The sequence below is a fragment of the Schistocerca americana genome, unplaced genomic scaffold (genome assembly GCF_021461395.2).
Source record: "Schistocerca americana isolate TAMUIC-IGC-003095 unplaced genomic scaffold, iqSchAmer2.1 HiC_scaffold_182, whole genome shotgun sequence".
NCBI lineage: Eukaryota > Metazoa > Arthropoda > Insecta > Orthoptera > Acrididae > Schistocerca > Schistocerca americana.
The window spans coordinates 179,990-203,674 of NW_025725887.1; the positions used below are offsets into that span (position 1 = coordinate 179,990).

General features: G+C 50.2%; 24 non-coding genes across 24 annotated transcripts; 12 read left to right on the top strand and 12 right to left on the bottom strand.

Annotated features, from left to right (window-relative positions):
* Positions 1–486: 486 nt before the first annotated feature.
* Positions 487–570, bottom strand: Trnal-uaa. The gene has a single exon. It is a non-coding gene; the product is annotated as a tRNA-Leu (tRNA).
* Positions 571–1,256: 686 nt separating this feature from the next.
* On the top strand, positions 1,257–1,328 carry Trnag-ccc. The gene has a single exon. It is a non-coding gene; the product is annotated as a tRNA-Gly (tRNA).
* Positions 1,329–2,428: 1,100 nt separating this feature from the next.
* Trnal-uaa lies at positions 2,429–2,512 on the bottom strand. Its single transcript has one exon. It is a non-coding gene; the product is annotated as a tRNA-Leu (tRNA).
* Positions 2,513–3,198: 686 nt separating this feature from the next.
* On the top strand, positions 3,199–3,270 carry Trnag-ccc. The gene has a single exon. It is a non-coding gene; the product is annotated as a tRNA-Gly (tRNA).
* Positions 3,271–4,370: 1,100 nt separating this feature from the next.
* Trnal-uaa lies at positions 4,371–4,454 on the bottom strand. The gene has a single exon. It is a non-coding gene; the product is annotated as a tRNA-Leu (tRNA).
* Positions 4,455–5,140: 686 nt separating this feature from the next.
* Positions 5,141–5,212, top strand: Trnag-ccc. Its single transcript has one exon. It is a non-coding gene; the product is annotated as a tRNA-Gly (tRNA).
* Positions 5,213–6,312: 1,100 nt separating this feature from the next.
* Positions 6,313–6,396, bottom strand: Trnal-uaa. Its single transcript has one exon. It is a non-coding gene; the product is annotated as a tRNA-Leu (tRNA).
* Positions 6,397–7,082: 686 nt separating this feature from the next.
* Trnag-ccc lies at positions 7,083–7,154 on the top strand. The gene has a single exon. It is a non-coding gene; the product is annotated as a tRNA-Gly (tRNA).
* A 1,100-nt stretch (positions 7,155–8,254) lies between these two features.
* Trnal-uaa lies at positions 8,255–8,338 on the bottom strand. The gene has a single exon. It is a non-coding gene; the product is annotated as a tRNA-Leu (tRNA).
* A 686-nt stretch (positions 8,339–9,024) lies between these two features.
* Positions 9,025–9,096, top strand: Trnag-ccc. The gene has a single exon. It is a non-coding gene; the product is annotated as a tRNA-Gly (tRNA).
* Positions 9,097–10,196: 1,100 nt separating this feature from the next.
* Trnal-uaa lies at positions 10,197–10,280 on the bottom strand. Its single transcript has one exon. It is a non-coding gene; the product is annotated as a tRNA-Leu (tRNA).
* A 685-nt stretch (positions 10,281–10,965) lies between these two features.
* On the top strand, positions 10,966–11,037 carry Trnag-ccc. The gene has a single exon. It is a non-coding gene; the product is annotated as a tRNA-Gly (tRNA).
* Positions 11,038–12,137: 1,100 nt separating this feature from the next.
* Trnal-uaa lies at positions 12,138–12,221 on the bottom strand. Its single transcript has one exon. It is a non-coding gene; the product is annotated as a tRNA-Leu (tRNA).
* Positions 12,222–12,907: 686 nt separating this feature from the next.
* On the top strand, positions 12,908–12,979 carry Trnag-ccc. The gene has a single exon. It is a non-coding gene; the product is annotated as a tRNA-Gly (tRNA).
* A 1,100-nt stretch (positions 12,980–14,079) lies between these two features.
* Positions 14,080–14,163, bottom strand: Trnal-uaa. The gene has a single exon. It is a non-coding gene; the product is annotated as a tRNA-Leu (tRNA).
* A 686-nt stretch (positions 14,164–14,849) lies between these two features.
* On the top strand, positions 14,850–14,921 carry Trnag-ccc. Its single transcript has one exon. It is a non-coding gene; the product is annotated as a tRNA-Gly (tRNA).
* A 1,100-nt stretch (positions 14,922–16,021) lies between these two features.
* Trnal-uaa lies at positions 16,022–16,105 on the bottom strand. The gene has a single exon. It is a non-coding gene; the product is annotated as a tRNA-Leu (tRNA).
* Positions 16,106–16,791: 686 nt separating this feature from the next.
* Trnag-ccc lies at positions 16,792–16,863 on the top strand. The gene has a single exon. It is a non-coding gene; the product is annotated as a tRNA-Gly (tRNA).
* Positions 16,864–17,963: 1,100 nt separating this feature from the next.
* Positions 17,964–18,046, bottom strand: Trnal-uaa. Its single transcript has one exon. It is a non-coding gene; the product is annotated as a tRNA-Leu (tRNA).
* Positions 18,047–18,731: 685 nt separating this feature from the next.
* Positions 18,732–18,803, top strand: Trnag-ccc. Its single transcript has one exon. It is a non-coding gene; the product is annotated as a tRNA-Gly (tRNA).
* A 1,100-nt stretch (positions 18,804–19,903) lies between these two features.
* Positions 19,904–19,987, bottom strand: Trnal-uaa. Its single transcript has one exon. It is a non-coding gene; the product is annotated as a tRNA-Leu (tRNA).
* Positions 19,988–20,672: 685 nt separating this feature from the next.
* Positions 20,673–20,744, top strand: Trnag-ccc. Its single transcript has one exon. It is a non-coding gene; the product is annotated as a tRNA-Gly (tRNA).
* Positions 20,745–21,844: 1,100 nt separating this feature from the next.
* Positions 21,845–21,928, bottom strand: Trnal-uaa. Its single transcript has one exon. It is a non-coding gene; the product is annotated as a tRNA-Leu (tRNA).
* Positions 21,929–22,613: 685 nt separating this feature from the next.
* On the top strand, positions 22,614–22,685 carry Trnag-ccc. Its single transcript has one exon. It is a non-coding gene; the product is annotated as a tRNA-Gly (tRNA).
* Positions 22,686–23,685: the final 1,000 nt, after the last annotated feature.

The window sequence follows — 23,685 nt, forward strand, 5'->3', positions numbered from 1 at the left end:
ATGAAATGGCACTTGGTGCGGTCGAATACGTGGCGTTTGTGTTCACAGCACGACGCTCTGACTTACTCAGCTATCGAGCTACGCAATGTGGCACGTCTGCAGCCCAATACCCGATCAACCGTCTCATCCACCTTTATTACTGCCCTGACACTCATTTACACACATATCTGCTTTCGTTCACGTTTGCTCGCCTGATGCTTGGACCCCAAAAACCACAACACAAAGATATCGTAAATGCCGTGAGAATAACCAAGACTCAGCAAACAAAAGTATGTTCGGCTACCGTGAATCGAATCCGGGCCTCGTGGCTGAAAGCCATGTCTCCTAACAGCTTTCCATTCTTTCTGACCGCCAGACAATCAGACTTGCAAGGCAAGCACCATAGTCACTGCCGTTTCTAGTAGTATCTGTGGAACCTGTTCCCGCGTAATTTACTTGTTTTCCCGCATGTACGACATTGGTAGTTTTGGAATATTTAAAATGCATTGTCAGATGTGGGGTTCGAACCCACGCTCCCCTTAGGGAACCAGAGCTTAAATCTGGCGCCTTAGACCGCTCGGCCAATCTGACGTGTGAGCGCAAAGTCTCTACTACCGTCGTTTCTAGGTGTATCTCCAGAGCCTGACGGCGAAATGAGCGTGTTTTTTTTTCTTGTGTGAAGGAATTACGTTGGTTTTAGAGTATTTAAAACGAGTTGCCCGATGTGAGGTTGCACCGCAAACCTCCCTTTCGGGAACCACAGCTTAAACATGGTGCCTTAAACCATTGTTTTCCGTCGCAATCTGTCTTGAGTGGAACGAGCAGAACTGTAGTTATCAATATTCACATTGACGCAGAGAAAACAAAAAACGACAGAAAAGGCCGTTCCCTAGCAACGGCTACGCTGTGCATTTCGCCCTCAGGGGAAGCTAATGATATGCTCCAGGCGAGCATCAAACTAACCAACTTAATATTGTGATACTTAGGCGCTTTCTACTTCTGGATTGGCACACATATGCTGAATCGGCTCTGGATCATCAGTAAGTACGTCACATTAGATATTTGTTTTATCGCCCTGCTGTAAATTAAAGGGCAGTTTTTCAACGGCTGTCAGTTCTGCTTCTAGCTTCACTACATCGCCCTAGCAGCACCTACGCACTGCGTTCAGATGTGCTCACCTCCGCCCTGGCGTTGAGCGCCTACAGCGCCAGCGCCTTCGGCCTCTGGTGGCAGGAGGGTAGCCGACACATCAGGGCGTGGGTGGGACGCAGCACAACGCGGTGGTGGTGTAACGGTCAGCATGGTTGCTTCCCAAGCAGTTGATCCGGGTTCGATTCCCGTCCACCGCACGAGAAGTACTTTTTTCTTCTGGGGGTATTCCACGTAACGAAACGCGATCTTCGAAACTGTGAACTGTCGCGGTACGAATAGTTTTCCTTCGCCCCTCGTCTCAGTCCGTGGTGCCAGGGCGCTAGTCTGCGGGTTCCGTTTCTCAGCATCGTGTGTCTCCATGTGTCGACTTGTCTCGACTTTGCTCGGCTGACGCGAAAGCTGACGCTTGGAAATGGGCATATATGTAGAGGGCAGGCGCTAGAAACGACTGGGAGAGACCAAAAAACGACAAACACACGACAGCACCTTTCATTTTATTGTGGCCAGGCAAGAGTGGCGTCAGCGTGCGGGACCGCATCATTATCGCTAAGCAACAACGGAACCGAAGGAAAAATGCAAAATGAAGGATTCGTGCTCGGCTGGGAACTCGACGTGCTCTGGGCTTCTAAGTACTAGCCACGGCCAACGATTCTTAACGCCGGTGAACAGACGAGAACCGCTGCACTACGCGCGGTATGGCCGTTGGCGACAGTATCGCACGACGTGTAGATACCTTACTTCTTGTGAAGATCGCTTGTTATTTACCTGGCAGTGTCTCGCTGGAGGAAGCATTGTCTTTTAGGGGCGAAAAATGAAATGGCACTTGGTGCGGTCGAATACGTGGCGTTTGTGTTCACAGCACGACGCTCTGACTTACTCAGCTATCGAGCTACGCAATGTGGCACGTCTGCAGCCCAATACCCGATCAACCGTCTCATCCACCTTTATTACTGCCCTGACACTCATTTACACACATATCTGCTTTCGTTCACGTTTGCTCGCCTGATGCTTGGACCCCAAAAACCACAACACAAAGATATCGTAAATGCCGTGAGAATAACCAAGACTCAGCAAACAAAAGTATGTTCGGCTACCGTGAATCGAATCCGGGCCTCGTGGCTGAAAGCCATGTCTCCTAACAGCTTTCCATTCTTTCTGACCGCCAGACAATCAGACTTGCAAGGCAAGCACCATAGTCACTGCCGTTTCTAGTAGTATCTGTGGAACCTGTTCCCGCGTAATTTACTTGTTTTCCCGCATGTACGACATTGGTAGTTTTGGAATATTTAAAATGCATTGTCAGATGTGGGGTTCGAACCCACGCTCCCCTTAGGGAACCAGAGCTTAAATCTGGCGCCTTAGACCGCTCGGCCAATCTGACGTGTGAGCGCAAAGTCTCTACTACCGTCGTTTCTAGGTGTATCTCCAGAGCCTGACGGCGAAATGAGCGTGTTTTTTTTTCTTGTGTGAAGGAATTACGTTGGTTTTAGAGTATTTAAAACGAGTTGCCCGATGTGAGGTTGCACCGCAAACCTCCCTTTCGGGAACCACAGCTTAAACATGGTGCCTTAAACCATTGTTTTCCGTCGCAATCTGTCTTGAGTGGAACGAGCAGAACTGTAGTTATCAATATTCACATTGACGCAGAGAAAACAAAAAACGACAGAAAAGGCCGTTCCCTAGCAACGGCTACGCTGTGCATTTCGCCCTCAGGGGAAGCTAATGATATGCTCCAGGCGAGCATCAAACTAACCAACTTAATATTGTGATACTTAGGCGCTTTCTACTTCTGGATTGGCACACATATGCTGAATCGGCTCTGGATCATCAGTAAGTACGTCACATTAGATATTTGTTTTATCGCCCTGCTGTAAATTAAAGGGCAGTTTTTCAACGGCTGTCAGTTCTGCTTCTAGCTTCACTACATCGCCCTAGCAGCACCTACGCACTGCGTTCAGATGTGCTCACCTCCGCCCTGGCGTTGAGCGCCTACAGCGCCAGCGCCTTCGGCCTCTGGTGGCAGGAGGGTAGCCGACACATCAGGGCGTGGGTGGGACGCAGCACAACGCGGTGGTGGTGTAACGGTCAGCATGGTTGCTTCCCAAGCAGTTGATCCGGGTTCGATTCCCGTCCACCGCACGAGAAGTACTTTTTTCTTCTGGGGGTATTCCACGTAACGAAACGCGATCTTCGAAACTGTGAACTGTCGCGGTACGAATAGTTTTCCTTCGCCCCTCGTCTCAGTCCGTGGTGCCAGGGCGCTAGTCTGCGGGTTCCGTTTCTCAGCATCGTGTGTCTCCATGTGTCGACTTGTCTCGACTTTGCTCGGCTGACGCGAAAGCTGACGCTTGGAAATGGGCATATATGTAGAGGGCAGGCGCTAGAAACGACTGGGAGAGACCAAAAAACGACAAACACACGACAGCACCTTTCATTTTATTGTGGCCAGGCAAGAGTGGCGTCAGCGTGCGGGACCGCATCATTATCGCTAAGCAACAACGGAACCGAAGGAAAAATGCAAAATGAAGGATTCGTGCTCGGCTGGGAACTCGACGTGCTCTGGGCTTCTAAGTACTAGCCACGGCCAACGATTCTTAACGCCGGTGAACAGACGAGAACCGCTGCACTACGCGCGGTATGGCCGTTGGCGACAGTATCGCACGACGTGTAGATACCTTACTTCTTGTGAAGATCGCTTGTTATTTACCTGGCAGTGTCTCGCTGGAGGAAGCATTGTCTTTTAGGGGCGAAAAATGAAATGGCACTTGGTGCGGTCGAATACGTGGCGTTTGTGTTCACAGCACGACGCTCTGACTTACTCAGCTATCGAGCTACGCAATGTGGCACGTCTGCAGCCCAATACCCGATCAACCGTCTCATCCACCTTTATTACTGCCCTGACACTCATTTACACACATATCTGCTTTCGTTCACGTTTGCTCGCCTGATGCTTGGACCCCAAAAACCACAACACAAAGATATCGTAAATGCCGTGAGAATAACCAAGACTCAGCAAACAAAAGTATGTTCGGCTACCGTGAATCGAATCCGGGCCTCGTGGCTGAAAGCCATGTCTCCTAACAGCTTTCCATTCTTTCTGACCGCCAGACAATCAGACTTGCAAGGCAAGCACCATAGTCACTGCCGTTTCTAGTAGTATCTGTGGAACCTGTTCCCGCGTAATTTACTTGTTTTCCCGCATGTACGACATTGGTAGTTTTGGAATATTTAAAATGCATTGTCAGATGTGGGGTTCGAACCCACGCTCCCCTTAGGGAACCAGAGCTTAAATCTGGCGCCTTAGACCGCTCGGCCAATCTGACGTGTGAGCGCAAAGTCTCTACTACCGTCGTTTCTAGGTGTATCTCCAGAGCCTGACGGCGAAATGAGCGTGTTTTTTTTTCTTGTGTGAAGGAATTACGTTGGTTTTAGAGTATTTAAAACGAGTTGCCCGATGTGAGGTTGCACCGCAAACCTCCCTTTCGGGAACCACAGCTTAAACATGGTGCCTTAAACCATTGTTTTCCGTCGCAATCTGTCTTGAGTGGAACGAGCAGAACTGTAGTTATCAATATTCACATTGACGCAGAGAAAACAAAAAACGACAGAAAAGGCCGTTCCCTAGCAACGGCTACGCTGTGCATTTCGCCCTCAGGGGAAGCTAATGATATGCTCCAGGCGAGCATCAAACTAACCAACTTAATATTGTGATACTTAGGCGCTTTCTACTTCTGGATTGGCACACATATGCTGAATCGGCTCTGGATCATCAGTAAGTACGTCACATTAGATATTTGTTTTATCGCCCTGCTGTAAATTAAAGGGCAGTTTTTCAACGGCTGTCAGTTCTGCTTCTAGCTTCACTACATCGCCCTAGCAGCACCTACGCACTGCGTTCAGATGTGCTCACCTCCGCCCTGGCGTTGAGCGCCTACAGCGCCAGCGCCTTCGGCCTCTGGTGGCAGGAGGGTAGCCGACACATCAGGGCGTGGGTGGGACGCAGCACAACGCGGTGGTGGTGTAACGGTCAGCATGGTTGCTTCCCAAGCAGTTGATCCGGGTTCGATTCCCGTCCACCGCACGAGAAGTACTTTTTTCTTCTGGGGGTATTCCACGTAACGAAACGCGATCTTCGAAACTGTGAACTGTCGCGGTACGAATAGTTTTCCTTCGCCCCTCGTCTCAGTCCGTGGTGCCAGGGCGCTAGTCTGCGGGTTCCGTTTCTCAGCATCGTGTGTCTCCATGTGTCGACTTGTCTCGACTTTGCTCGGCTGACGCGAAAGCTGACGCTTGGAAATGGGCATATATGTAGAGGGCAGGCGCTAGAAACGACTGGGAGAGACCAAAAAACGACAAACACACGACAGCACCTTTCATTTTATTGTGGCCAGGCAAGAGTGGCGTCAGCGTGCGGGACCGCATCATTATCGCTAAGCAACAACGGAACCGAAGGAAAAATGCAAAATGAAGGATTCGTGCTCGGCTGGGAACTCGACGTGCTCTGGGCTTCTAAGTACTAGCCACGGCCAACGATTCTTAACGCCGGTGAACAGACGAGAACCGCTGCACTACGCGCGGTATGGCCGTTGGCGACAGTATCGCACGACGTGTAGATACCTTACTTCTTGTGAAGATCGCTTGTTATTTACCTGGCAGTGTCTCGCTGGAGGAAGCATTGTCTTTTAGGGGCGAAAAATGAAATGGCACTTGGTGCGGTCGAATACGTGGCGTTTGTGTTCACAGCACGACGCTCTGACTTACTCAGCTATCGAGCTACGCAATGTGGCACGTCTGCAGCCCAATACCCGATCAACCGTCTCATCCACCTTTATTACTGCCCTGACACTCATTTACACACATATCTGCTTTCGTTCACGTTTGCTCGCCTGATGCTTGGACCCCAAAAACCACAACACAAAGATATCGTAAATGCCGTGAGAATAACCAAGACTCAGCAAACAAAAGTATGTTCGGCTACCGTGAATCGAATCCGGGCCTCGTGGCTGAAAGCCATGTCTCCTAACAGCTTTCCATTCTTTCTGACCGCCAGACAATCAGACTTGCAAGGCAAGCACCATAGTCACTGCCGTTTCTAGTAGTATCTGTGGAACCTGTTCCCGCGTAATTTACTTGTTTTCCCGCATGTACGACATTGGTAGTTTTGGAATATTTAAAATGCATTGTCAGATGTGGGGTTCGAACCCACGCTCCCCTTAGGGAACCAGAGCTTAAATCTGGCGCCTTAGACCGCTCGGCCAATCTGACGTGTGAGCGCAAAGTCTCTACTACCGTCGTTTCTAGGTGTATCTCCAGAGCCTGACGGCGAAATGAGCGTGTTTTTTTTTCTTGTGTGAAGGAATTACGTTGGTTTTAGAGTATTTAAAACGAGTTGCCCGATGTGAGGTTGCACCGCAAACCTCCCTTTCGGGAACCACAGCTTAAACATGGTGCCTTAAACCATTGTTTTCCGTCGCAATCTGTCTTGAGTGGAACGAGCAGAACTGTAGTTATCAATATTCACATTGACGCAGAGAAAACAAAAAACGACAGAAAAGGCCGTTCCCTAGCAACGGCTACGCTGTGCATTTCGCCCTCAGGGGAAGCTAATGATATGCTCCAGGCGAGCATCAAACTAACCAACTTAATATTGTGATACTTAGGCGCTTTCTACTTCTGGATTGGCACACATATGCTGAATCGGCTCTGGATCATCAGTAAGTACGTCACATTAGATATTTGTTTTATCGCCCTGCTGTAAATTAAAGGGCAGTTTTTCAACGGCTGTCAGTTCTGCTTCTAGCTTCACTACATCGCCCTAGCAGCACCTACGCACTGCGTTCAGATGTGCTCACCTCCGCCCTGGCGTTGAGCGCCTACAGCGCCAGCGCCTTCGGCCTCTGGTGGCAGGAGGGTAGCCGACACATCAGGGCGTGGGTGGGACGCAGCACAACGCGGTGGTGGTGTAACGGTCAGCATGGTTGCTTCCCAAGCAGTTGATCCGGGTTCGATTCCCGTCCACCGCACGAGAAGTACTTTTTTCTTCTGGGGGTATTCCACGTAACGAAACGCGATCTTCGAAACTGTGAACTGTCGCGGTACGAATAGTTTTCCTTCGCCCCTCGTCTCAGTCCGTGGTGCCAGGGCGCTAGTCTGCGGGTTCCGTTTCTCAGCATCGTGTGTCTCCATGTGTCGACTTGTCTCGACTTTGCTCGGCTGACGCGAAAGCTGACGCTTGGAAATGGGCATATATGTAGAGGGCAGGCGCTAGAAACGACTGGGAGAGACCAAAAAACGACAAACACACGACAGCACCTTTCATTTTATTGTGGCCAGGCAAGAGTGGCGTCAGCGTGCGGGACCGCATCATTATCGCTAAGCAACAACGGAACCGAAGGAAAAATGCAAAATGAAGGATTCGTGCTCGGCTGGGAACTCGACGTGCTCTGGGCTTCTAAGTACTAGCCACGGCCAACGATTCTTAACGCCGGTGAACAGACGAGAACCGCTGCACTACGCGCGGTATGGCCGTTGGCGACAGTATCGCACGACGTGTAGATACCTTACTTCTTGTGAAGATCGCTTGTTATTTACCTGGCAGTGTCTCGCTGGAGGAAGCATTGTCTTTTAGGGGCGAAAAATGAAATGGCACTTGGTGCGGTCGAATACGTGGCGTTTGTGTTCACAGCACGACGCTCTGACTTACTCAGCTATCGAGCTACGCAATGTGGCACGTCTGCAGCCCAATACCCGATCAACCGTCTCATCCACCTTTATTACTGCCCTGACACTCATTTACACACATATCTGCTTTCGTTCACGTTTGCTCGCCTGATGCTTGGACCCCAAAAACCACAACACAAAGATATCGTAAATGCCGTGAGAATAACCAAGACTCAGCAAACAAAAGTATGTTCGGCTACCGTGAATCGAATCCGGGCCTCGTGGCTGAAAGCCATGTCTCCTAACAGCTTTCCATTCTTTCTGACCGCCAGACAATCAGACTTGCAAGGCAAGCACCATAGTCACTGCCGTTTCTAGTAGTATCTGTGGAACCTGTTCCCGCGTAATTTACTTGTTTTCCCGCATGTACGACATTGGTAGTTTTGGAATATTTAAAATGCATTGTCAGATGTGGGGTTCGAACCCACGCTCCCCTTAGGGAACCAGAGCTTAAATCTGGCGCCTTAGACCGCTCGGCCAATCTGACGTGTGAGCGCAAAGTCTCTACTACCGTCGTTTCTAGGTGTATCTCCAGAGCCTGACGGCGAAATGAGCGTGTTTTTTTTTCTTGTGTGAAGGAATTACGTTGGTTTTAGAGTATTTAAAACGAGTTGCCCGATGTGAGGTTGCACCGCAAACCTCCCTTTCGGGAACCACAGCTTAAACATGGTGCCTTAAACCATTGTTTTCCGTCGCAATCTGTCTTGAGTGGAACGAGCAGAACTGTAGTTATCAATATTCACATTGACGCAGAGAAAACAAAAAACGACAGAAAAGGCCGTTCCCTAGCAACGGCTACGCTGTGCATTTCGCCCTCAGGGGAAGCTAATGATATGCTCCAGGCGAGCATCAAACTAACCAACTTAATATTGTGATACTTAGGCGCTTTCTACTTCTGGATTGGCACACATATGCTGAATCGGCTCTGGATCATCAGTAAGTACGTCACATTAGATATTTGTTTTATCGCCCTGCTGTAAATTAAAGGGCAGTTTTTCAACGGCTGTCAGTTCTGCTTCTAGCTTCACTACATCGCCCTAGCAGCACCTACGCACTGCGTTCAGATGTGCTCACCTCCGCCCTGGCGTTGAGCGCCTACAGCGCCAGCGCCTTCGGCCTCTGGTGGCAGGAGGGTAGCCGACACATCAGGGCGTGGGTGGGACGCAGCACAACGCGGTGGTGGTGTAACGGTCAGCATGGTTGCTTCCCAAGCAGTTGATCCGGGTTCGATTCCCGTCCACCGCACGAGAAGTACTTTTTTCTTCTGGGGGTATTCCACGTAACGAAACGCGATCTTCGAAACTGTGAACTGTCGCGGTACGAATAGTTTTCCTTCGCCCCTCGTCTCAGTCCGTGGTGCCAGGGCGCTAGTCTGCGGGTTCCGTTTCTCAGCATCGTGTGTCTCCATGTGTCGACTTGTCTCGACTTTGCTCGGCTGACGCGAAAGCTGACGCTTGGAAATGGGCATATATGTAGAGGGCAGGCGCTAGAAACGACTGGGAGAGACCAAAAAACGACAAACACACGACAGCACCTTTCATTTTATTGTGGCCAGGCAAGAGTGGCGTCAGCGTGCGGGACCGCATCATTATCGCTAAGCAACAACGGAACCGAAGGAAAAATGCAAAATGAAGGATTCGTGCTCGGCTGGGAACTCGACGTGCTCTGGGCTTCTAAGTACTAGCCACGGCCAACGATTCTTAACGCCGGTGAACAGACGAGAACCGCTGCACTACGCGCGGTATGGCCGTTGGCGACAGTATCGCACGACGTGTAGATACCTTACTTCTTGTGAAGATCGCTTGTTATTTACCTGGCAGTGTCTCGCTGGAGGAAGCATTGTCTTTTAGGGGCGAAAAATGAAATGGCACTTGGTGCGGTCGAATACGTGGCGTTTGTGTTCACAGCACGACGCTCTGACTTACTCAGCTATCGAGCTACGCAATGTGGCACGTCTGCAGCCCAATACCCGATCAACCGTCTCATCCACCTTTATTACTGCCCTGACACTCATTTACACACATATCTGCTTTCGTTCACGTTTGCTCGCCTGATGCTTGGACCCCAAAAACCACAACACAAAGATATCGTAAATGCCGTGAGAATAACCAAGACTCAGCAAACAAAAGTATGTTCGGCTACCGTGAATCGAATCCGGGCCTCGTGGCTGAAAGCCATGTCTCCTAACAGCTTTCCATTCTTTCTGACCGCCAGACAATCAGACTTGCAAGGCAAGCACCATAGTCACTGCCGTTTCTAGTAGTATCTGTGGAACCTGTTCCCGCGTAATTTACTTGTTTTCCCGCATGTACGACATTGGTAGTTTTGGAATATTTAAAATGCATTGTCAGATGTGGGGTTCGAACCCATGCTCCCCTTAGGGAACCAGAGCTTAAATCTGGCGCCTTAGACCGCTCGGCCAATCTGACGTGTGAGCGCAAAGTCTCTACTACCGTCGTTTCTAGGTGTATCTCCAGAGCCTGACGGCGAAATGAGCGTGTTTTTTTTCTTGTGTGAAGGAATTACGTTGGTTTTAGAGTATTTAAAACGAGTTGCCCGATGTGAGGTTGCACCGCAAACCTCCCTTTCGGGAACCACAGCTTAAACATGGTGCCTTAAACCATTGTTTTCCGTCGCCATCTGTCTTGAGTGGAACGAGCAGAACTGTAGTTATCAATATTCACATTGACGCAGAGAAAACAAAAAACGACAGAAAAGGCCGTTCCCTAGCAACGGCTACGCTGTGCATTTCGCCCTCAGGGGAAGCTAATGATATGCTCCAGGCGAGCATCAAACTAACCAACTTAATATTGTGATACTTAGGCGCTTTCTACTTCTGGATTGGCACACATATGCTGAATCGGCTCTGGATCATCAGTAAGTACGTCACATTAGATATTTGTTTTATCGCCCTGCTGTAAATTAAAGGGCAGTTTTTCAACGGCTGTCAGTTCTGCTTCTAGCTTCACTACATCGCCCTAGCAGCACCTACGCACTGCGTTCAGATGTGCTCACCTCCGCCCTGGCGTTGAGCGCCTACAGCGCCATCGCCTTAGGCCTCTGGTGGCAGGAGGGTAGCCGACACATCAGGGCGTGGGTGGGACGCAGCACAACGCGGTGGTGGTGTAACGGTCAGCATGGTTGCTTCCCAAGCAGTTGATCCGGGTTCGATTCCCGTCCACCGCACGAGAAGTACTTTTTTCTTCTGGGGGTATTCCACGTAACGAAACGCGATCTTCGAAACTGTGAACTGTCGCGGTACGAATAGTTTTCCTTCGCCCCTCGTCTCAGTCCGTGGTGCCAGGGCGCTAGTCTGCGGGTTCCGTTTCTCAGCATCGTGTGTCTCCATGTGTCGACTTGTCTCGACTTTGCTCGGCTGACGCGAAAGCTGACGCTTGGAAATGGGCATATATGTAGAGGGCAGGCGCTAGAAACGACTGGGAGAGACCAAAAAACGACAAACACACGACAGCACCTTTCATTTTATTGTGGCCAGGCAAGAGTGGCGTCAGCGTGCGGGACCGCATCATTATCGCTAAGCAACAACGGAACCGAAGGAAAAATGCAAAATGAAGGATGCGTGCTCGGCTGGGAACTCGACGTGCTCTGGGCTTCTAAGTACTAGCCACGGCCAACGATTCTTAACGCCGGTGAACAGACGAGAACCGCTGCACTACGCGCGGTATGGCCGTTGGCGACAGTATCGCACGACGTGTAGATACCTTACTTCTTGTGAAGATCGCTTGTTATTTACCTGGCAGTGTCTCGCTGGAGGAAGCATTGTCTTTTAGGGGCGAAAAATGAAATGGCACTTGGTGCGGTCGAATACGTGGCGTTTGTGTTCATAGCACGACGCTCTGACTTACTCAGCTATCGAGCTACGCAATGTGGCACGTCTGCAGCCCAATACCCGATCAACCGTCTCATCCACCTTTATTACTGCCCTGACACTCATTTACACACATATCTGCTTTCGTTCACGTTTGCTCGCCTGATGCTTGGACCCCAAAAACCACAACACAAAGATATCGTAAATGCCGTGAGAATAACCAAGACTCAGCAAACAAAAGTATGTTCGGCTACCGTGAATCGAATCCGGGCCTCGTGGCTGAAAGCCATGTCTCCTAACAGCTTTCCATTCTTTCTGACCGCCAGACAATCAGACTTGCAAGGCAAGCACCATAGTCACTGCCGTTTCTAGTAGTATCTGTGGAACCTGTTCCCGCGTAATTTACTTGTTTTCCCGCATGTACGACATTGGTAGTTTTGGAATATTTAAAATGCATTGTCAGATGTGGGGTTCGAACCCACGCTCCCCTTAGGGAACCAGAGCTTAAATCTGGCGCCTTAGACCGCTCGGCCAATCTGACGTGTGAGCGCAAAGTCTCTACTACCGTCGTTTCTAGGTGTATCTCCAGAGCCTGACGGCGAAATGAGCGTGTTTTTTTTTCTTGTGTGAAGGAATTACGTTGGTTTTAGAGTATTTAAAACGAGTTGCCCGATGTGAGGTTGCACCGCAAACCTCCCTTTCGGGAACCACAGCTTAAACATGGTGCCTTAAACCATTGTTTTCCGTCGCAATCTGTCTTGAGTGGAACGAGCAGAACTGTAGTTATCAATATTCACATTGACGCAGAGAAAACAAAAAACGACAGAAAAGGCCGTTCCCTAGCAACGGCTACGCTGTGCATTTCGCCCTCAGGGGAAGCTAATGATATGCTCCAGGCGAGCATCAAACTAACCAACTTAATATTGTGATACTTAGGCGCTTTCTACTTCTGGATTGGCACACATATGCTGAATCGGCTCTGGATCATCAGTAAGTACGTCACATTAGATATTTGTTTTATCGCCCTGCTGTAAATTAAAGGGCAGTTTTTCAACGGCTGTCAGTTCTGCTTCTAGCTTCACTACATCGCCCTAGCAGCACCTACGCACTGCGTTCAGATGTGCTCACCTCCGCCCTGGCGTTGAGCGCCCACAGCGCCATCGCCTTCGGCCTCTGGTGGCAGGAGGGTAGCCGACACATCAGGGCGTGGGTGGGACGCAGCACAACGCGGTGGTGGTGTAACGGTCAGCATGGTTGCTTCCCAAGCAGTTGATCCGGGTTCGATTCCCGTCCACCGCACGAGAAGTACTTTTTTCTTCTGGGGGTATTCCACGTAACGAAACGCGATCTTCGAAACTGTGAACTGTCGCGGTACGAATAGTTTTCCTTCGCCCCTCGTCTCAGTCCGTGGTGCCAGGGCGCTAGTCTGCGGGTTCCGTTTCTCAGCATCGTGTGTCTCCATGTGTCGACTTGTCTCGACTTTGCTCGGCTGACGCGAAAGCTGACGCTTGGAAATGGGCATATATGTAGAGGGCAGGCGCTAGAAACGACTGGGAGAGACCAAAAAACGACAAACACACGACAGCACCTTTCATTTTATTGTGGCCAGGCAAGAGTGGCGTCAGCGTGCGGGACCGCATCATTATCGCTAAGCAACAACGGAACCGAAGGAAAAATGCAAAATGAAGGATGCGTGCTCGGCTGGGAACTCGACGTGCTCTGGGCTTCTAAGTACTAGCCACGGCCAACGATTCTTAACGCCGGTGAACAGACGAGAACCGCTGCACTACGCGCGGTATGGCCGTTGGCGACAGTATCGCACGACGTGTAGATACCTTACTTCTTGTGAAGATCGCTTGTTATTTACCTGGCAGTGTCTCGCTGGAGGAAGCATTGTCTTTTAGGGGCGAAAAATGAAATGGCACTTGGTGCGGTCGAATACGTGGCGTTTGTGTTCATAGCACGACGCTCTGACTTACTCAGCTATCGAGCTACGCAATGTGGCACGTCTGCAGCCCAATACCCGATCAACCGTCTCATCCACCTTTATTACTGCCCTGACACTCATTTACACACATATCTGCTTTCGTTCACGTTTGCTCGCCTGATGCTTGGACCCCAAAAACCACAACACAAAGATATCGTAAATGCCGTGAGAATAACCAAGACTCAGCAAACAAAAGTATGTTCGGCTACCGTGAATCGAATCCGGGCCTCGTGGCTGAAAGCCATGTCTCCTAACAGCTTTCCATTCTTTCTGACCGCCAGACAATCAGACTTGCAAGGCAAGCACCATAGTCACTGCCGTTTCTAGTAGTATCTGTGGAACCTGTTCCCGCGTAATTTACTTGTTTTCCCGCATGTACGACATTGGTAGTTTTGGAATATTTAAAATGCATTGTCAGATGTGGGGTTCGAACCCACGCTCCCCTTAGGGAACCAGAGCTTAAATCTGGCGCCTTAGACCGCTCGGCCAATCTGACGTGTGAGCGCAAAGTCTCTACTACCGTCGTTTCTAGGTGTATCTCCAGAGCCTGACGGCGAAATGAGCGTGTTTTTTTTTCTTGTGTGAAGGAATTACGTTGGTTTTAGAGTATTTAAAACGAGTTGCCCGATGTGAGGTTGCACCGCAAACCTCCCTTTCGGGAACCACAGCTTAAACATGGTGCCTTAAACCATTGTTTTCCGTCGCAATCTGTCTTGAGTGGAACGAGCAGAACTGTAGTTATCAATATTCACATTGACGCAGAGAAAACAAAAAACGACAGAAAAGGCCGTTCCCTAGCAACGGCTACGCTGTGCATTTCGCCCTCAGGGGAAGCTAATGATATGCTCCAGGCGAGCATCAAACTAACCAACTTAATATTGTGATACTTAGGCGCTTTCTACTTCTGGATTGGCACACATATGCTGAATCGGCTCTGGATCATCAGTAAGTACGTCACATTAGATATTTGTTTTATCGCCCTGCTGTAAATTAAAGGGCAGTTTTTCAACGGCTGTCAGTTCTGCTTCTAGCTTCACTACATCGCCCTAGCAGCACCTACGCACTGCGTTCAGATGTGCTCACCTCCGCCCTGGCGTTGAGCGCCTACAGCGCCAGCGCCTTCGGCCTCTGGTGGCAGGAGGGTAGCCGACACATCAGGGCGTGGGTGGGACGCAGCACAACGCGGTGGTGGTGTAACGGTCAGCATGGTTGCTTCCCAAGCAGTTGATCCGGGTTCGATTCCCGTCCACCGCACGAGAAGTACTTTTTTCTTCTGGGGGTATTCCACGTAACGAAACGCGATCTTCGAAACTGTGAACTGTCGCGGTACGAATAGTTTTCCTTCGCCCCTCGTCTCAGTCCGTGGTGCCAGGGCGCTAGTCTGCGGGTTCCGTTTCTCAGCATCGTGTGTCTCCATGTGTCGACTTGTCTCGACTTTGCTCGGCTGACGCGAAAGCTGACGCTTGGAAATGGGCATATATGTAGAGGGCAGGCGCTAGAAACGACTGGGAGAGACCAAAAAACGACAAACACACGACAGCACCTTTCATTTTATTGTGGCCAGGCAAGAGTGGCGTCAGCGTGCGGGACCGCATCATTATCGCTAAGCAACAACGGAACCGAAGGAAAAATGCAAAATGAAGGATGCGTGCTCGGCTGGGAACTCGACGTGCTCTGGGCTTCTAAGTACTAGCCACGGCCAACGATTCTTAACGCCGGTGAACAGACGAGAACCGCTGCACTACGCGCGGTATGGCCGTTGGCGACAGTATCGCACGACGTGTAGATACCTTACTTCTTGTGAAGATCGCTTGTTATTTACCTGGCAGTGTCTCGCTGGAGGAAGCATTGTCTTTTAGGGGCGAAAAATGAAATGGCACTTGGTGCGGTCGAATACGTGGCGTTTGTGTTCATAGCACGACGCTCTGACTTACTCAGCTATCGAGCTACGCAATGTGGCACGTCTGCAGCCCAATACCCGATCAACCGTCTCATCCACCTTTATTACTGCCCTGACACTCATTTACACACATATCTGCTTTCGTTCACGTTTGCTCGCCTGATGCTTGGACCCCAAAAACCACAACACAAAGATATCGTAAATGCCGTGAGAATAACCAAGACTCAGCAAACAAAAGTATGTTCGGCTACCGTGAATCGAATCCGGGCCTCGTGGCTGAAAGCCATGTCTCCTAACAGCTTTCCATTCTTTCTGACCGCCAGACAATCAGACTTGCAAGGCAAGCACCATAGTCACTGCCGTTTCTAGTAGTATCTGTGGAACCTGTTCCCGCGTAATTTACTTGTTTTCCCGCATGTACGACATTGGTAGTTTTGGAATATTTAAAATGCATTGTCAGATGTGGGGTTCGAACCCACGCTCCCCTTAGGGAACCAGAGCTTAAATCTGGCGCCTTAGACCGCTCGGCCAATCTGACGTGTGAGCGCAAAGTCTCTACTACCGTCGTTTCTAGGTGTATCTCCAGAGCCTGACGGCGAAATGAGCGTGTTTTTTTTTCTTGTGTGAAGGAATTACGTTGGTTTTAGAGTATTTAAAACGAGTTGCCCGATGTGAGGTTGCACCGCAAACCTCCCTTTCGGGAACCACAGCTTAAACATGGTGCCTTAAACCATTGTTTTCCGTCGCAATCTGTCTTGAGTGGAACGAGCAGAACTGTAGTTATCAATATTCACATTGACGCAGAGAAAACAAAAAACGACAGAAAAGGCCGTTCCCTAGCAACGGCTACGCTGTGCATTTCGCCCTCAGGGGAAGCTAATGATATGCTCCAGGCGAGCATCAAACTAACCAACTTAATATTGTGATACTTAGGCGCTTTCTACTTCTGGATTGGCACACATATGCTGAATCGGCTCTGGATCATCAGTAAGTACGTCACATTAGATATTTGTTTTATCGCCCTGCTGTAAATTAAAGGGCAGTTTTTCAACGGCTGTCAGTTCTGCTTCTAGCTTCACTACATCGCCCTAGCAGCACCTACGCACTGCGTTCAGATGTGCTCACCTCCGCCCTGGCGTTGAGCGCCTACAGCGCCAGCGCCTTCGGCCTCTGGTGGCAGGAGGGTAGCCGACACATCAGGGCGTGGGTGGGACGCAGCACAACGCGGTGGTGGTGTAACGGTCAGCATGGTTGCTTCCCAAGCAGTTGATCCGGGTTCGATTCCCGTCCACCGCACGAGAAGTACTTTTTTCTTCTGGGGGTATTCCACGTAACGAAACGCGATCTTCGAAACTGTGAACTGTCGCGGTACGAATAGTTTTCCTTCGCCCCTCGTCTCAGTCCGTGGTGCCAGGGCGCTAGTCTGCGGGTTCCGTTTCTCAGCATCGTGTGTCTCCATGTGTCGACTTGTCTCGACTTTGCTCGGCTGACGCGAAAGCTGACGCTTGGAAATGGGCATATATGTAGAGGGCAGGCGCTAGAAACGACTGGGAGAGACCAAAAAACGACAAACACACGACAGCACCTTTCATTTTATTGTGGCCAGGCAAGAGTGGCGTCAGCGTGCGGGACCGCATCATTATCGCTAAGCAACAACGGAACCGAAGGAAAAATGCAAAATGAAGGATGCGTGCTCGGCTGGGAACTCGACGTGCTCTGGGCTTCTAAGTACTAGCCACGGCCAACGATTCTTAACGCCGGTGAACAGACGAGAACCGCTGCACTACGCGCGGTATGGCCGTTGGCGACAGTATCGCACGACGTGTAGATACCTTACTTCTTGTGAAGATCGCTTGTTATTTACCTGGCAGTGTCTCGCTGGAGGAAGCATTGTCTTTTAGGGGCGAAAAATGAAATGGCACTTGGTGCGGTCGAATACGTGGCGTTTGTGTTCATAGCACGACGCTCTGACTTACTCAGCTATCGAGCTACGCAATGTGGCACGTCTGCAGCCCAATACCCGATCAACCGTCTCATCCACCTTTATTACTGCCCTGACACTCATTTACACACATATCTGCTTTCGTTCACGTTTGCTCGCCTGATGCTTGGACCCCAAAAACCACAACACAAAGATATCGTAAATGCCGTGAGAATAACCAAGACTCAGCAAACAAAAGTATGTTCGGCTACCGTGAATCGAATCCGGGCCTCGTGGCTGAAAGCCATGTCTCCTAACAGCTTTCCATTCTTTCTGACCGCCAGACAATCAGACTTGCAAGGCAAGCACCATAGTCACTGCCGTTTCTAGTAGTATCTGTGGAACCTGTTCCCGCGTAATTTACTTGTTTTCCCGCATGTACGACATTGGTAGTTTTGGAATATTTAAAATGCATTGTCAGATGTGGGGTTCGACCCACGCTCCCCTTAGGGAACCAGAGCTTAAATCTGGCGCCTTAGACCGCTCGGCCAATCTGACGTGTGAGCGCAAAGTCTCTACTACCGTCGTTTCTAGGTGTATCTCCAGAGCCTGACGGCGAAATGAGCGTGTTTTTTTTCTTGTGTGAAGGAATTACGTTGGTTTTAGAGTATTTAAAACGAGTTGCCCGATGTGAGGTTGCACCGCAAACCTCCCTTTCGGGAACCACAGCTTAAACATGGTGCCTTAAACCATTGTTTTCCGTCGCCATCTGTCTTGAGTGGAACGAGCAGAACTGTAGTTATCAATATTCACATTGACGCAGAGAAAACAAAAAACGACAGAAAAGGCCGTTCCCTAGCAACGGCTACGCTGTGCATTTCGCCCTCAGGGGAAGCTAATGATATGCTCCAGGCGAGCATCAAACTAACCAACTTAATATTGTGATACTTAGGCGCTTTCTACTTCTGGATTGGCACACATATGCTGAATCGGCTCTGGATCATCAGTAAGTACGTCACATTAGATATTTGTTTTATCGCCCTGCTGTAAATTAAAGGGCAGTTTTTCAACGGCTGTCAGTTCTGCTTCTAGCTTCACTACATCGCCCTAGCAGCACCTACGCACTGCGTTCAGATGTGCTCACCTCCGCCCTGGCGTTGAGCGCCTACAGCGCCATCGCCTTCGGCCTCTGGTGGCAGGAGGGTAGCCGACACATCAGGGCGTGGGTGGGACGCAGCACAACGCGGTGGTGGTGTAACGGTCAGCATGGTTGCTTCCCAAGCAGTTGATCCGGGTTCGATTCCCGTCCACCGCACGAGAAGTACTTTTTTCTTCTGGGGGTATTCCACGTAACGAAACGCGATCTTCGAAACTGTGAACTGTCGCGGTACGAATAGTTTTCCTTCGCCCCTCGTCTCAGTCCGTGGTGCCAGGGCGCTAGTCTGCGGGTTCCGTTTCTCAGCATCGTGTGTCTCCATGTGTCGACTTGTCTCGACTTTGCTCGGCTGACGCGAAAGCTGACGCTTGGAAATGGGCATATATGTAGAGGGCAGGCGCTAGAAACGACTGGGAGAGACCAAAAAACGACAAACACACGACAGCACCTTTCATTTTATTGTGGCCAGGCAAGAGTGGCGTCAGCGTGCGGGACCGCATCATTATCGCTAAGCAACAACGGAACCGAAGGAAAAATGCAAAATGAAGGATGCGTGCTCGGCTGGGAACTCGACGTGCTCTGGGCTTCTAAGTACTAGCCACGGCCAACGATTCTTAACGCCGGTGAACAGACGAGAACCGCTGCACTACGCGCGGTATGGCCGTTGGCGACAGTATCGCACGACGTGTAGATACCTTACTTCTTGTGAAGATCGCTTGTTATTTACCTGGCAGTGTCTCGCTGGAGGAAGCATTGTCTTTTAGGGGCGAAAAATGAAATGGCACTTGGTGCGGTCGAATACGTGGCGTTTGTGTTCATAGCACGACGCTCTGACTTACTCAGCTATCGAGCTACGCAATGTGGCACGTCTGCAGCCCAATACCCGATCAACCGTCTCATCCACCTTTATTACTGCCCTGACACTCATTTACACACATATCTGCTTTCGTTCACGTTTGCTCGCCTGATGCTTGGACCCCAAAAACCACAACACAAAGATATCGTAAATGCCGTGAGAATAACCAAGACTCAGCAAACAAAAGTATGTTCGGCTACCGTGAATCGAATCCGGGCCTCGTGGCTGAAAGCCATGTCTCCTAACAGCTTTCCATTCTTTCTGACCGCCAGACAATCAGACTTGCAAGGCAAGCACCATAGTCACTGCCGTTTCTAGTAGTATCTGTGGAACCTGTTCCCGCGTAATTTACTTGTTTTCCCGCATGTACGACATTGGTAGTTTTGGAATATTTAAAATGCATTGTCAGATGTGGGGTTCGAACCCACGCTCCCCTTAGGGAACCAGAGCTTAAATCTGGCGCCTTAGACCGCTCGGCCAATCTGACGTGTGAGCGCAAAGTCTCTACTACCGTCGTTTCTAGGTGTATCTCCAGAGCCTGACGGCGAAATGAGCGTGTTTTTTTTCTTGTGTGAAGGAATTACGTTGGTTTTAGAGTATTTAAAACGAGTTGCCCGATGTGAGGTTGCACCGCAAACCTCCCTTTCGGGAACCACAGCTTAAACATGGTGCCTTAAACCATTGTTTTCCGTCGCCATCTGTCTTGAGTGGAACGAGCAGAACTGTAGTTATCAATATTCACATTGACGCAGAGAAAACAAAAAACGACAGAAAAGGCCGTTCCCTAGCAACGGCTACGCTGTGCATTTCGCCCTCAGGGGAAGCTAATGATATGCTCCAGGCGAGCATCAAACTAACCAACTTAATATTGTGATACTTAGGCGCTTTCTACTTCTGGATTGGCACACATATGCTGAATCGGCTCTGGATCATCAGTAAGTACGTCACATTAGATATTTGTTTTATCGCCCTGCTGTAAATTAAAGGGCAGTTTTTCAACGGCTGTCAGTTCTGCTTCTAGCTTCACTACATCGCCCTAGCAGCACCTACGCACTGCGTTCAGATGTGCTCACCTCCGCCCTGGCGTTGAGCGCCTACAGCGCCAGCGCCTTCGGCCTCTGGTGGCAGGAGGGTAGCCGACACATCAGGGCGTGGGTGGGACGCAGCACAACGCGGTGGTGGTGTAACGGTCAGCATGGTTGCTTCCCAAGCAGTTGATCCGGGTTCGATTCCCGTCCACCGCACGAGAAGTACTTTTTTCTTCTGGGGGTATTCCACGTAACGAAACGCGATCTTCGAAACTGTGAACTGTCGCGGTACGAATAGTTTTCCTTCGCCCCTCGTCTCAGTCCGTGGTGCCAGGGCGCTAGTCTGCGGGTTCCGTTTCTCAGCATCGTGTGTCTCCATGTGTCGACTTGTCTCGACTTTGCTCGGCTGACGCGAAAGCTGACGCTTGGAAATGGGCATATATGTAGAGGGCAGGCGCTAGAAACGACTGGGAGAGACCAAAAAACGACAAACACACGACAGCACCTTTCATTTTATTGTGGCCAGGCAAGAGTGGCGTCAGCGTGCGGGACCGCATCATTATCGCTAAGCAACAACGGAACCGAAGGAAAAATGCAAAATGAAGGATTCGTGCTCGGCTGGGAACTCGACGTGCTCTGGGCTTCTAAGTACTAGCCACGGCCAACGATTCTTAACGCCGGTGAACAGACGAGAACCGCTGCACTACGCGCGGTATGGCCGTTGGCGACAGTATCGCACGACGTGTAGATACCTTACTTCTTGTGAAGATCGCTTGTTATTTACCTGGCAGTGTCTCGCTGGAGGAAGCATTGTCTTTTAGGGGCGAAAAATGAAATGGCACTTGGTGCGGTCGAATACGTGGCGTTTGTGTTCACAGCACGACGCTCTGACTTACTCAGCTATCGAGCTACGCAATGTGGCACGTCTGCAGCCCAATACCCGATCAACCGTCTCATCCACCTTTATTACTGCCCTGACACTCATTTACACACATATCTGCTTTCGTTCACGTTTGCTCGCCTGATGCTTGGACCCCAAAAACCACAACACAAAGATATCGTAAATGCCGTGAGAATAACCAAGACTCAGCAAACAAAAGTATGTTCGGCTACCGTGAATCGAATCCGGGCCTCGTGGCTGAAAGCCATGTCTCCTAACAGCTTTCCATTCTTTCTGACCGCCAGACAATCAGACTTGCAAGGCAAGCACCATAGTCACTGCCGTTTCTAGTAGTATCTGTGGAACCTGTTCCCGCGTAATTTACTTGTTTTCCCGCATGTACGACATTGGTAGTTTTGGAATATTTAAAATGCATTGTCAGATGTGGGGTTCGAACCCACGCTCCCCTTAGGGAACCAGAGCTTAAATCTGGCGCCTTAGACCGCTCGGCCAATCTGACGTGTGAGCGCAAAGTCTCTACTACCGTCGTTTCTAGGTGTATCTCCAGAGCCTGACGGCGAAATGAGCGTGTTTTTTTTCTTGTGTGAAGGAATTACGTTGGTTTTAGAGTATTTAAAACGAGTTGCCCGATGTGAGGTTGCACCGCAAACCTCCCTTTCGGGAACCACAGCTTAAACATGGTGCCTTAAACCATTGTTTTCCGTCGCCATCTGTCTTGAGTGGAACGAGCAGAACTGTAGTTATCAATATTCACATTGACGCAGAGAAAACAAAAAACGACAGAAAAGGCCGTTCCCTAGCAACGGCTACGCTGTGCATTTCGCCCTCAGGGGAAGCTAATGATATGCTCCAGGCGAGCATCAAACTAACCAACTTAATATTGTGATACTTAGGCGCTTTCTACTTCTGGATTGGCACACATATGCTGAATCGGCTCTGGATCATCAGTAAGTACGTCACATTAGATATTTGTTTTATCGCCCTGCTGTAAATTAAAGGGCAGTTTTTCAACGGCTGTCAGTTCTGCTTCTAGCTTCACTACATCGCCCTAGCAGCACCTACGCACTGCGTTCAGATGTGCTCACCTCCGCCCTGGCGTTGAGCGCCTACAGCGCCAGCGCCTTCGGCCTCTGGTGGCAGGAGGGTAGCCGACACATCAGGGCGTGGGTGGGACGCAGCACAACGCGGTGGTGGTGTAACGGTCAGCATGGTTGCTTCCCAAGCAGTTGATCCGGGTTCGATTCCCGTCCACCGCACGAGAAGTACTTTTTTCTTCTGGGGGTATTCCACGTAACGAAACGCGATCTTCGAAACTGTGAACTGTCGCGGTACGAATAGTTTTCCTTCGCCCCTCGTCTCAGTCCGTGGTGCCAGGGCGCTAGTCTGCGGGTTCCGTTTCTCAGCATCGTGTGTCTCCATGTGTCGACTTGTCTCGACTTTGCTCGGCTGACGCGAAAGCTGACGCTTGGAAATGGGCATATATGTAGAGGGCAGGCGCTAGAAACGACTGGGAGAGACCAAAAAACGACAAACACACGACAGCACCTTTCATTTTATTGTGGCCAGGCAAGAGTGGCGTCAGCGTGCGGGACCGCATCATTATCGCTAAGCAACAACGGAACCGAAGGAAAAATGCAAAATGAAGGATTCGTGCTCGGCTGGGAACTCGACGTGCTCTGGGCTTCTAAGTACTAGCCACGGCCAACGATTCTTAACGCCGGTGAACAGACGAGAACCGCTGCACTACGCGCGGTATGGCCGTTGGCGACAGTATCGCACGACGTGTAGATACCTTACTTCTTGTGAAGATCGCTTGTTATTTACCTGGCAGTGTCTCGCTGGAGGAAGCATTGTCTTTTAGGGGCGAAAAATGAAATGGCACTTGGTGCGGTCGAATACGTGGCGTTTGTGTTCACAGCACGACGCTCTGACTTACTCAGCTATCGAGCTACGCAATGTGGCACGTCTGCAGCCCAATACCCGATCAACCGTCTCATCCACCTTTATTACTGCCCTGACACTCATTTACACACATATCTGCTTTCGTTCACGTTTGCTCGCCTGATGCTTGGACCCCAAAAACCACAACACAAAGATATCGTAAATGCTGTGAGAATAACCAAGACTCAGCAAACAAAAGTATGTTCGGCTACCGTGAATCGAATCCGGGCCTCGTGGCTGAAAGCCATGTCTCCTAACAGCTTTCCATTCTTTCTGACCGCCAGACAATCAGACTTGCAAGGCAAGCACCATAGT